Source organism: Sinohyriopsis cumingii, unplaced genomic scaffold (assembly GCF_028554795.1).
Source record: "Sinohyriopsis cumingii isolate HCF-2022 unplaced genomic scaffold, ASM2855479v2 utg001110l, whole genome shotgun sequence".
NCBI lineage: Eukaryota > Metazoa > Mollusca > Bivalvia > Unionida > Unionidae > Sinohyriopsis > Sinohyriopsis cumingii.
Genome location: NW_028315961.1, coordinates 688110 through 702745, shown reverse-complemented (window position 1 = coordinate 702745; position 14636 = coordinate 688110). Strand labels below are relative to the sequence as shown.

At 34.6% G+C, this 14636-nt stretch overlaps 1 protein-coding gene across 2 annotated transcripts in view; it reads right to left on the bottom strand.

Annotated features, from left to right (window-relative positions):
• LOC149772829 (nephrin-like) overlaps positions 1-14636 on the bottom strand; it is a 267846-nt gene that overhangs the window by 211414 nt on the left and 41796 nt on the right. The gene's annotated exons all lie outside the window — the stretch shown is intronic.

Genomic DNA, 14636 nt, shown 5'->3' with positions numbered 1-14636 from the left:
ACTTAAAACCAATAATCTTGAGTGGATGGGACGAAAACAAGTCTTACAATTGGGTTAACCTGCCTGTGGATATTGCTTTTGATACCAGGGATACTTAGTACAATTAAGCTAGTCTGTATGTTGCACAGGTGAGATAAAATGGACTGTGCAAAGAGACCACAATGACCCAGACATGTAAAAAATACAGATTTATGGACAAGGCACTTTTATATAAGCTAACTAGACTTTAATGTTTTCTATTAACTATGGATAGATTATTATGAAGAAAAAAATTCTACTCCTCTATAACCATAATTATATGATGATTTTACATTGCTTTTAAGTAGCTTTAAAGTAATAATGTACTTGCAATGAATGTGTTAAACAAAATCATCATTTCAATTCAAACACTTGAAAATGACATACTGAAATACACCCGACAACTTATAACAGGGAAAAAATCAGAAAAAAAATAAAAAAAAATAAATGTATTTCATGATCTAAATAATCACTCGCTTATACTGCGAAAACTGGTGAATATAACCCTAACATAAAAAGTCAATTTACTAACTATGTGTTTGATATTAAGAAGGCATATGCCAATAGAGATTTAACAAAAGGCTCATGTGGGTCTGTTATCGCTTACCTGGCTTACATAGCTCTTTCATCAAGCAAGTTTATGTAGTATTATGAGAACAAATTCAATGTAAACTATCTCCAAAACTTTCTATCATGTTGTGTTTACCTAATATATGATATCCCCACATGTTATTTCAAAAAACATAAAGGCACAATTTATATGCAGTGGGAGTCTCTTAAATCTGATAAAAGAATCTACTAATGCATGCGTGGATCTTATTTTAAAAACTCGCCAGATCTTGAGAGTATAAACCCATTTTTCTAATTTCAATAAAAATTATGGTCTCCAGAATGGTAACAGTCTCAGCCAATCACATACAAGACTACGTCATAAATATTCATAGATCTCGCTTATTACTTGTACAGTCCATGCTTTTGATAATATATGTATATATTCCAAGTCTGCTCAAACCAGGTCACAAATATGGCATCCCGCGTGTCAAAAACTTCAACCAATCAGATCAAAGATTATATCCTTAATATGTATGGATCTTATTCATTAGTAAACTAATCCAAGATCTGCATGATATAAGCTGAAACTTCAAGTTTGTACAAAATAGGATCAGAAATAGAGTCTCTACAGTAGCAACAAGGCTGGCCAATCAGATGTGTGACACCTCAATAATATGCATCACTTTTACTTATCTTGTCTGAGATATTAGTGATATAATTTTATCTTCAAAGACTGATCAAATATGGATCAGAAATCTGGCCTCCAGAGTGGCAACAAGGTTAGCCAATCAAATGCAAGATCACTTCATTAATATGCATACATCTCACTCATTATCTTAATGCTGAGCACCTAGCGAGGTGAAAAAGAACAAGTTTTGTGAAATTCAGCAGTTTATTTCCCTAGAATACAAAGTGAAAATTAAGAAACAAAAGATAGATAGAACAAGAACACAAATTTCAATTGATAGAAAGGTATTTAATTTGCATTCATTTATTAAAGTACTGCCTCCACTCGGCATAAGTGACACTTTCATTGATCAAACTTTCCTTACATATCGTTAATTGTGCTGTACTAGGAATGTCATTTGGAAAGAAAATATAGAAAATTGTATGACCTTTAAATTTGATATTTCATAATCTTGATTAAAATTTCCAGGTCCTACTTACTGTTTTCGATGACAAAACAAATCAAAGTTTCCAATACCAATTTTGATTGCGATTTTCTTAAAGTTCAACAAACAGGGATCAATTTTTGGGGCATTTTCTGGTTTAAAAAATGGGATCTAAACCAGACCCTGTGTTATAAGTGGGTTCATGAGTTATCAGGGCATGAGTTATCGAGGGAGTGGCATATTTTGGTTTTGTGTTTTGGCTGAACAAAATCATAATGCTCCACACATTCAAAAGCGGATTGTTTCACTGTCTCCGTTGTTTATAAAAACCCTGAAACTGGTTTGGGTTAAGAGGGAATTTTGTCTGGTGGTTATAATGCCAGAACTTTGATCTGTAATTGTCTTGTATTCCATAATATTAGAACTGTTACCATGTAAATGGGGTTTAAGGTTGCTTACACAAAAGCAAACAAGAACTCAGTTTTTATGGTAACAATTTTCAAAGCATTATTTCTGAAACTTCATTATTTTATTGCAGATTTTATTATTTAAGTTTAGTGCAGTGGTGCCTATGATTTGAATCCAAGGGATGTACTTCATGCAGCACAACTTCAAACTTTCAATGCAAATACGCTCACTAGTCTAAATATGAGCATTTAACCAAACCCTGTTGTTGTTTGGTGTTGGGATTACATTTTAATATGTTAGGTATTTACAATCTCAAGGCAAAGTAAAGATGTAATTACTGGTGCACTGATACAAAATTCTAATGCAATAATGCATAAACAAACCATTAAGTACAATCAAATTGGAGGTGCTGCTGTTACAGCAACCTGCTAATGCTCAAATCTTGTCATTGTCTGATCAAATTACACACAAATCAGAATTAGGCAGAAAAAAAAAAAAGAAAACAAAAATTAAATAAATTTACTGACTCTTCAAGCAAATTATATCAATTTATAACATTCATGTAAAAATCACAAATGCCAAAACCGAGGAAGGTATAAACATAAATTTTGCTAATATAAATTTGCACAAATAAATGCATTTAGAACTTACTGTGTGCATCTTTGATGTCATCTTGGACTTGTGGGTTGGCTTATGCATGAGTCATGCACTTTTTAATGTTTTTATCTACTCAGTTGTGGGATAGTGGGGTCAACTTATATGTGAAAAGGCTTATTCGCAAGTATATGCAGTAATTTGCAGTTCTCGCACATCATTGCTCTCAGAGTCAAATGTATGAATGTATACAAATCCTTAACGATTTGCACTGGCAGTATCTCTGAACATGGTTACAGGGAAGGGATTCCAAAAGTTTCAAAGATACCATGAGATCACATACATGTATAGCATTATATACAAGGGATATCAGGCTCAAGTGCCCACAGACCCACCATAAGGGCCAAGATCAAAATGTCAAATGTGCTGGCACAATCTACATCATGTCTAGTTTCAAGCTTTAACAGTGAGAAAGCTTGCCAATAGCTTCTTGTGGGTCGGTGGTTCTTTCCGTAGTTTTCCTGGGTTCTTCCTCTACCATTAATACTAGCCCCCATATATAGCCAATCTTGTGCTGAAAAATGACATTAAACCCTAGAACAACAACAACAACAATCTTTAACACTGAAGTAGGAGACATGAATATTACACAGATGCATGTTTCTACCCTCTTCTAATTTTAAAAACAAAATGAATTAAGGATGTAAAAATGCAGAAAAGCCAATTCATTTCATTTATCAATTTACAATTTCTAACCTGATAGTTGCCAGGTGGACCTTAATATTGTCATCTTGTTCGAGTTTAAAACCAAACAATGAATGTCTTTGTAAACAACCAGACAGACAGCTCACTGTCCTTTGCAGGCTTCAAGATCAAAATGCAGTCCATTTTCAGGAAATACCGTCACCTGCATCCAATATTTGTAATGTCTAGATTTAATATTTCTAAATGGAATTAAAAAAATTAAAAAAGTACAACTCTTGCATACAAGCGTTTTAAGGAATGTAACTCCCAAAGGTATGGAAATTTAACTTATTAACTCCAGTGACAAACAGCTAGGCACTTATAGCATTCATGCAAAGGGATCACATAGAGCAATGGTCTCAAACACGTGGCCCACAGGCCTCATGTGGCTAGCCAAGCTTATCCTGTGGCCCGCAAAGTGACTGGCATCACAAATTGTTATAAGAGACAATAACGAATGAATGAGAGGGCATAAAGAACAAACACAAAATATAGCATCGAACTCTCGCATCAGTAGCTATAAATACACCACATTTTGATGATGAAACTTATACTTGATGCTGACCTGAAGGTAAATAACTCTTAAGTTATTTTCATTCCCAGATGTCACTTTTAACAAAGGTTTTTAGTGTGAGGATGTAATGATCAGGATTTATTATTATGCCCTTTGAAAATGGCTTCAACATCTATGAAAAGAAAGCTCCTGGAAGAAAAAAAAGAACTTCCCAGGATAAGTGGAAGAATATATACTTTGTCACTGAAGTCAAAGGTAAAGTTCAATGTTTAATTTGCCTTCAAAACAACAGCTGTGCAAAAAGAGTATAATATTCGTCGCCATTACGCAACGATGCACAGTGAGACGTATCATGTTATCACTGGAAAAATGAGAGAGGAAAAAGTGCTAAAACTGAAAACAGCATTTGCCAAGCAAACAAATTTATTATCGAACATTAACAAGTCAAGTGAAGATGCAGTAAACACAAGTTTCCCAATAAGTGAAATGATTGCTAAATCAAAGCCTTGTACAGAAGGCCTTTTTTGTTAAAGAGTATCTTGTTAAAGCAAGTGATATTTTATGTCCTGATAACAAGAACCTATTTCAAGGTATAGGCTTGTCCGCTAATACTGTTGCAAACAGAATTACTGAGCTAGCTGGTAATGTGACGCAACAAGTGATTTAAAAGTCACATGAATTTGAAGCATTTTCAATAGGGCTTGATGAGAGTACAGATGTTTCTGATACAGCGCCGTGTTCAGTGTTCATAAGAAGTGTGGATGTCAATTTAAACATAACAGATGAGTTGCTGGACTTATTACCACTGAAGGGTACCACAACGGGACAGGACATATTTCAAGGACTAAAAGAGTGTGTAGAAAAAGCTGCACTACCATGGAGCAAACTTGTATCTTTGGCTATGGACGGTGCACAAGCAATGTCTTCTGCAAACATTAGTGTTGTTAGGTTACTGAAGTCCAAACTGAATAGTCTCACTACACCATGAAATAATGTCATAAGTATCCAATGTATTCTGCATCAAGAAGCTCTGTGTGGTAAAAGTATACAAATGAATGAAGTTATGGATATTGTTGTTAAAACTGTCAATTTCATTTGTGCAAGAGTATTAAATCACAGACAGTTCACATCGTTTCTAGAAAGTATTGAAAGTGAATATGGGGAACTTCTTTATCACACTGAAGTTAGGTAGTTGAGTCGATGAAACGTTTTGAAACGGTTTGTATCGTTTAGAAAAAAGACTGAAACCTTCATGCAAATGAAAACCAAAGATGTTTCTCATTTCTCTGATTCAACCTTTATTTGTAATCTCGCTTTCTTAATGGACCTAACTGATAACTTTAATACTCTCAACTTGCAACTTCAGGGTAAAAAGCAGTTAATAACACAGGTGAATGTCTGTATTAAGTCATTCAAAGTCAAGCTCACTCTGTGGGAGAAACTGCTTACTGTAGGGAACTTGGCCCATTTCTCCACATTGAATTCAATGGAAAAAGTTGAAATCACATTCTTGAAAGAATATGCTAAAATCATATCTGACTTGCACAAACAATTTAAAAACCATTTTAAAGATTTTGAGGCACTTCAGCCACAGTTCCAGCTTTTTTTTAATACCTTTTGCTGTGGACACTCACGAAGTTTCTGAGGACATGCAAATGGAACTTGTGAAGCATCAGAGTGACGCTGTTTTAAAACAGAAAATATATGGACATTGGAGTTCCAGAGTTCTACAAGTTTCTCTCTTGAGACAAATTCTCACTGAAACTACAAAGATCATAGTTATGTTTGGTAGCACTTACATATTTGAGCAGTTTTTCTTGTCTATGAAAATAAACATGACAGTCTTAAGGTCAAAACTCATTGATGATCATTTGGCAGCAACACTGAGATTAGCTACATCTCAGGATATCAAAACAAACATTGATCTGCTGGTTGTGGCAAAACTTTGCCAGCTGAGTGGCCAAAAGATGATCTTAAATTGAACACATATATTTCCAAGTACTGATTATTGTTAATTTTAAATTTGTGTAAACTTTATAGTAAAATACAAGTACAGCGTATAATCACTACAATCATGCATAATGGATATGTTTACATTTTTCATATTTTACTAGGTGTTTGCTTAATAATGACATATGCAGGTGTGCTGCGGCCTTTGGGCCATCAAACTGTCCTCATGCGGTCCTCAAGGTGGTTTGAGTTTGAGACCCCTGACATAGAGCATTGTTAGTCTTACCAGTGCCTGTATCCCGAGTCTCAATGACAGCTCTTTGACTTGCCTATTTTTACAGAGGGGCTATTTACAACAAATCAGTTATTTTATGCTTTGTAATCCTCAATTAAGCTGAAGATTGCACAGATGTCATCATTAAATTATATATATATAATAGTATAAAATTTCATGCAACATATGGAAATAAAAATCAGGCATAAAGATATAAAGAAATCATTTGCTTAAAATTTGCTTTTGTGTCATTTATAATCCATAAAATCCATAATGAATTCACAATGATTATTTTAAACCTTCATCACCGAAAATAATTTTACTTTAGTAGGACAGAAATTCCACTTGTCATGTCTCTTGCAACATTTAAACTTTAACCTTGTGTGAAACTGCAAACAAACAGGCATATTTTTCTTACCCATTATGTTCCTTTCTTCATCAGAAATCATCAGTGAAACTTTAAAAAAATAAAAGACAATAGACAAGCTCAGACTTAGTACACTCATGCTAACTCCAATTCATTTTCTTAAACATATATTTACCTATTCTTCAAAAGATCTAGAAGATTCTCCATCTGTAAGGTAACTTTCTACTTCAGAGTTTCCTGTATCTAAGTTAAAAAAAACTTATTGGCCGAACTGCCTGCATAATGAGAAAATGGCATGAAAGCAACCAATGGTTTGTGCCATTTTAACTTATGCGGTATATACAGAAATAGACTAATACCGCCACTCAAAAGCAGTGCCCTGGATACAACGCAAATTGTGCCACATTATTGTGGCACTCCGGAGATAAGGGAGTTAGGGTATGACGTGTTATTGTGGCAGCAGAGATTAATAATTTAAGGAATTAATAATTATTCAGAGCAATTACAAAAAACCGCAACTTATCACATCTATTGTGTGAAAAATAGTTTGGTTTGAAACACACAGAAGATGACAGTGTTTGGGACCCAAGAGTAGATTAGAAATTATATAATGAAAAATGAAGTGACAAAATTTTGTGCAGTTTTTAATATGATTAATACTTTTCATTATTAAAATCAGTAAGGGGGTGTGTGTTTATAAACAAATGGAAGGGCGAGCAAATACTATACTATAAAACAATAAAACATCATTTTATGTGTGTCGATTACCTTTTTAGTTTTATTCTCCAAAACAGTACCAGTGTGCTAAAATATTGTCAAAATAGAGTTGTACATGGGCAAGTAAATTAAAAATTGTATTTGTCTGTATAAAAGATCTGCTCATCCATATTTTCATAGGTAACAAGACTATTAATATGTTTACTTTTATTAAGCTGCACCATTTAAAAATATTAAGACCATGCTGTGGAATTATCAGAATCTTAGGTTGTTTGCCATGGGTGGAATTACATGTCTGATGGCCTTGCTGGTGTAGCCATTATGTTATTAATGGAGAATCCTGGTTCTATATATATAGCTATGTCCAAGCCCGCAGGAATTCATATGCTTATATAAGGCTCTAAAACTGTTAGGAAATTTCTTAAAAAGCAAAATTATAATAAAAAATAAAGTAATAAATAATTGCTATTATCAATTTGATGGGATTTTTTCAGAGTAAATCATGGTATAAACTGTCAGTTGCTGAAACACAGCAAATAATGCCCAAAGAGCCTGGGATCAAGATTTCTAAAACTGCGAAAAAGCACGTGTTCTCCATATTGCCTCCATCCATAATTTGCATGTTCAGAACTGCAGAAACATTCAAAATTAAAAGTGTCAACTTGCAGCCTTTTTACCATGTGTTGAGTACCTCTGTCATTTAAATTCTGAAAAGAAGAATTTTCCAGCATACAAGATTGTAGTATGTTATATCAACTTGTGTGATGCATACAAAAGTCTGAAATTGAAATATCTATGTTTACTTTCTAAATCTTTTGTTGCCCTTTATAACCTCTGAGCAAAATGGGAATTCTCATCTTGCCCAACACTCCTACAACCTGATATTAACGTCAAGTATATAATGGATGTACAATAAAATGACAGCTTAAAACTTTCCAATAACACTGATGGACTCAAAATTAAAATTGTCCTCTTGACCCAAGGTCACTAACTCATGTTGGGAATTATGGTTTATGGTCAATCCATACCCAAGTCGTTTCGTACCGAGTAGAAATTGGTCGTTTCGTACCCAAGGTGATGTTGGCTGTTACTCCCCAGTACTCAAACTGTATATTGCAGTATACTCTCTGGACCGCCAAACCAGTTTTCTTTAGACTGCAAAAACAAACTTGTACAAAAGTTCTGGACAATTTCACCCATCACAAGAAGCTGACAAGTTAGTGGCATAGCTCAAATTCGCATTTGAAATAACTGAACTGGTGAGTGAATATTTATTTTTTTCATTGCATGGCATAATCTATTTTATTTTGTTATCCTCTTAAATATAATGCACATACTCTCGCAGAGAAAGAGAGAGAGAGAGTGAGAGAGAGGGTAAATTTAACTTGGCACTGCATTTGACATATATTTACTTCTGTATTTTAATGTTTTAAATAACTGAATTAACTTAGGCATGCTTGAATTCTGCCAGTAATAAAACATATACTATGCCCCATTTAATATGGGATACATCTATCACAAGGCAATGCCTAAAATCGAATATGTAACAGTTTGAAATATGTAGAAAATATATTTTTATATAATCTTGGTAGTTATATTTGTATTTAAATGTGTGCAAGAAACAACTCTAGTTTTGGATACCAAATGGCCATAGCATACTGGGTACGAATTGACTCATTTGGGTAGGAGACGACTTGGGTATGGAGTGACCTGCTTTGGGGAACCACTGTATAAGAGACACTTAAACAAAATTTATTTATGACTGGTCCCTTTCTATGACCAGCATATAATATAGCATTTCTTTTGCTGCAAAAGCAATATTAATAAAAACCAGACCCATCATTTTTTTAAATCCTTCAGAGTGAAACTGACAAAATCTATTAAAATTCAAATAATATCAAATATGGTGCCTGACAAGTGTTTCAGCCGGGAAAGTATGAATCTATCAAAACAATACTGAAATATTAATTTCTGCCCCTTGAATGAGCATTAGGCTGATTAAAAAATGATGCAGACATAGTTAGATGATTATTTAAATGAAAGCATATTAACAAAAGACTTATAACTACACCTACCTGCACGTAAATTCCCAGAATTTTCTTCCCACTCACCAGTGCCACTGGGGCTCATTACAAAGAAAATTAGGAGTATCCGTCAGTGAATCAAGGGCTGGAAGCTAGCATGTAACACTATTTTGTTACAGGTTAGATCCCCAGCCCCCTCAATTCATTTACGGATACTCCTAATTTTCTTTGCAATGAGCCCCTGTGCCCAGTGCCATAGCATGGTGCTGGAAACAAAAGACGCGCATGCGCGTAGACTGGATTGTCAACTTTGTGGTCTCAACAGGGTATGTTTATTTTAGATGCGTAAACACAGCGAAGCAAAAGATGAAATTGGGGTCAGTTAAAACAAATACTTTATAAAATAAAACAGGCATATTAGATTTTATTTTTATGGTTTCCAGAAATGGGGTCTTTTGTAACTGGGGTCTTTGCAAGATGAGACCCCAGTTAAAGGGGAGAGTATTATTTAAAGACCCCACATTCTACAGAACACACACAAACATATATATATATATATATTGTTAAGTACTTTTCTCAATCCAATTAATAATTTTAATGTTTTCCTGACTCAAGCAAAAAAATCATACAGCATTTTCTTCTCCATCTTTAGCACATTTATATGTTTCATTCATTCCAAACAGAGATTTAATCTTTTCTGTGACAAAACAAAAGCAACATTTGTGAGGCAATTTAATTCTCACATCAACTACAAATGTGAATACTTTCAAGATGGTGTGTATGTCAAACATCGTTGTTTTAGACATTATAACAGTACAGCTCACATGATTTTTCTAAACTTCTGCAATCAGTGGGGGACTTAATCACCTCTACTTTCACTCAGTGGCCAATTGATAAATAGCTACAAATGAGAATTGCTTCATGACTGTGTGTATCAAACAGTTATGTTTTGGATTACTACAGTACAGTTCATGCTTATTTTTCTAACCCCATGAATTCCCTCCACTTTCGCTCACTGACCGATCAATACATAACTCATACCCTGATGGCAACTCCACCATGGAAGGATGACATTACTGAATGACAGCTTAATAACCAAAGAATGATCACCCATGGAAAGAGTGAAACATCGAGAGTGATTTACTATCAGATACTCCTGATTCCTACTGATTCAACATGAAAAGCAATCCTCTTAGATATGGAAATTAAATTTCTGATGAAAACCGCTTCTGTCTAAAAAGACCCAAACAAAATAACAAGCACAGGACACTGAAATTACACTTAAATGCAAACCACATGTTTAGTTTAGTAATGGCCCATTCATGAAGCTGAATATTCATGTGCACAACTATGAACTAGCAGGAATGTAAGCGTACAGTTAGGAATTGGCCATTTAATTTAATTTATGGGCAAGTATGCTCTTTCCAACTAGGATATCAACTGGAGTCTTTATTCATCACAAGACAAGTTTGTTTCAAGTAAAAAAGGAATTGCATAGTGCTTTTTCATACTATAAATCAGAGCAAGACAATAACACACATCACACACAATAATTTAGAAAATGAAATGGTCTCCCCCTGAGAAAGACTTGATCTCAGCAGATGTTCAGCATAAATCAAGGCAGTGAATATAAAGATAAATATAACCATCAAAATATGATCTAAGTTTCATCTTGGCAAAAGTGAATTTCTATTACAGGAATCCAAATGACTTAGCACATCGGAATTAAAAGCTCCAATTTACATCCTGTCATTAACAACGGAAGTATGATAATTGTTCATAATTAATCAGACCTCAATATTGTCAAAATGAATAATAATGTAGAAATTCAGAGATTTCAATTTCCAGCAAGTTTAGGGCAATTTGCAAGGATATTTCTATTTGTATTCTAGTATTTGCTCATTTTTACAAAGGGAACACATATATCAAATTCTTGTACTTATTCTGACACAAACATTAAAGTATGCAGTTTCCTGTTTATTACAGTTAAAGTATTTTGCTTTTGAGACAACTAAATATGAAGTTCAGATAAACATGGGACTAATTGGCAATGACCAAGTATCAAATTCACGGCTCTATCAAATGGGTTAGAACAAGACAGCGAGTGCTGCCATTACAAGCTAAGGTCCTTGTGCTTGCAGATAACTACATAAATATTAGTTGGGACATAGTCCTAGCTTTCACAAAATGTACAAATCAATCAAATCAGATTTTGTACTGCACGAAGCACAGTGTATTCAAAATGTAAAGTATAACTGAAATATGAGTTGTTCAGACTTGCATGTAAATGGAAGCAATATCTTACCAGTTAGCACACGAGGGTAAACAACATCAATGGAAGCGTCACTCTGCAGCAAGTAAAATATAATTTAATATTTTCAACTATTCAAATCTAAATAAATGCTGATACTAGTATCGGGTAAATGAAAACCGAAATAAAACAGATAAATGCGGTGCATACCATACTGTCTATGCATTTATTATGGGAATATTGGCATCTAAACATAAACAATTATTTGAATTTAACTATTCTGTACTTAAGAGTGACATCCCCTTTTTACATGTGTCTTTCAAATAAAAATGATGATGAAAGCAACAGAAGCAATGGACCACAGACAAGGGCATGTAATCTCCCCTACATAGGAAAATACATGTGTTTATAGTTTAATTCTAATTATAGAATTTATTGAAAGAAATTGGGGAAGGAGCTCTGTGTGGTTCTTTACTAGAAAATGACTATCTAAAGTAACAAAGCAATAATAGTAGAACAAAAAGCTTCTTTTGAATGTATTACCGGTAGGCCTCTGGATCCTCACAGCCTTATTCAGCAAAAGGAGAAATCTGATTATTATTAGGATAAACAAAGTGGTGTTATATTCTCTCTTTTTGGAGCAGTTTCCGAGTCTCCTGGACAAAAGAAATTCGATAGGTGGCAACCTGATTATTCTTGGAGATTTCAACTTTCACTCTGACTGTCCCGGAAATCCAAATACATCAAAACTCATAGATTCCGTTAATGTTTTCAATCTCAAACAGTCAGTTAACAAACCCACCCATAAGCATGGGCACATTTTAGACTGGATTTTCATAGACCTGATGATAACATTCTACGGTCCTCCCTGGTATCCCATGACCTTGCATCAGATCACCTCTGCATTATATGCCATCTTGACGTATCAGTCCCTAACCCTCCACCTTTATCTGCTACTAAGAGAAACCTCCATATGATAAATAGAACCAAACTAATGCACGACATCCAAGCTAACCTAACAACTTGCTTACCTCCTACAGCAGAACAACTCGATAACCGCCTGTGTTCATGGCTTGACAAACATGCCCCAGCTACCATCGAACCAAGTGCAGAGTATCAATTCAAATGTGTTCTCCATGGTATAGCAGTGTTAGGGACCAGCTTCGCACTGCTAAAAGAGACTGCCGTAAAGCTGAGAGGCTTTGGCTTTCCACCAGACTCAATATTCATGAGCAAATATATGAAGCCGCTAAGAAGAATGTCACATAGTCCATACAGCAAAATCAGCCCACTACACTACTAAGATCATGGAAAGTTCCAGCTGCAAAGAGCTCTTCGAGATTACTAACAAGCTAATGTCAAGGAACAAATCTACACCACTTCCAACTACCTTCTCTCCAGTCGACCTTCCGGACATGTTTGCAAATTTCTTCCGTGACAAAGTACAAACCATTAGAGATAAGCTTGACACCACAATTTCAATCGACTTGTCATCACCATACAGTTGGGATACAGAATTTGAGTGGCAACCATTAGCAGCATTTCAACCTGTCTCTATGGATTTCTTACGTACAATCCTGATGAAGAGTGCACCAAAGTCATGTGAACTTGATCCAATTCCAACATCACTGCTGCTTGAGTGCTTAGATCCAGTATAATGCCTTCACTAACTGATGTTATTAATACCTTTCTCTCATCTGGGGAATTCCCATCATTTTTCAAAACTGCCATTGTAAAGCCTCTGCTGAAGAAACCAACACTAGACCATAACGATTTAAAGAACTTCCGCCCAGTTTCTAATCTCCCATTCATATCAAAAATCTTAGAAAAGGTTGTTCTATCCCAGCTTGTATATCATCTAAATTCAAACAGTCTTTTTAGCAATGTACAATCTGCATATCGTGCTTGCCACAGTACTGAAGCTACTCTTCTAAAAGAAGTTAATGACATTCTCTCTGCGTTGGATAGCGGAAAGATTACAGTCCTCACCCTCCTTGATTTGTCTGCAGCATTTGACACAATACACCATGATATATTACTTCACCATCTCCAGTATGTATTTGGCATTCATGATACAGCCTTACTGTGGTTCAAGTCCTACTTGGTCAACAGGACACAGATTGTATCTGCAAATGGAATACACTCCAGCCCAGTTGATCTTTGTTGTGGTGTTCCACATGGGTCTGTTCTTGGACCTGTTCTCTTCATTCTGCACACTCAGTCGCTCTCAAGTGTCATATATCATCATCCAGTGTCTCACCAATTGTATGCTGATGAAACCCAAATATACAAATCTAGCCACCCAACTGAAGTTGATGCTCCCATCCAAGGTGTAGAGAGGTGCATTTCTGATGTGAAATCATGGATGACATATAACAAGCTGCAGATGAATGATGATAAAACTGAGGCCATTCTGATCACAACACAAAGACTTTTTCATTCACATCCTTTACACAGTTATCCCATTCAAGAGTGCTCTTAAAACTCACTTATTTCGACTGCAAGAACAAACTTAAAGACCTAATAATGTTTCCTACCTTAAATATTTTCAGCATGTTTTTTATGTTTTCTAATTTCATGGTGTTTGTTTTTGTAATCATATCATTATATGTTTTTTATCTTATAGGTGTTGTTTAATGTTGTAAAGCGCTTAGAGCTTGTAAAGATTAGGTGGTATACAAAGTCTTCATTATTATTATTATTATTATTATTATTATTATATTCTAATGGTCAATGAAAGAGACATGTTTGAGTATGGTTAAAACATTCCCTAGTTTACATTAACTCAATTTCTTTTTCCAGTTCATTCAAAATTTGTACATGGCATGCCAAAACTATATTTAATTGTGAAAATTAGTAATATTGTTTTTAATATGGTGTCTGGGCGACATCTCCTTATAAAATGTTCCACAAAAAGGAATTGGATAAATTTAGTTCATAGACACAATTTACTTCCTAATTGGTTCGATGATTTTACATCAATTTTACTGTACATGTACAATAAGGTTTTACTTTTACTTTTTCTGCTATCCATTCTGGGGAAATGGGGGTATTGTAAAAATATAGCTCACTATCACTTCTTCATTCACAGTACATGGAGGATTTTATTGA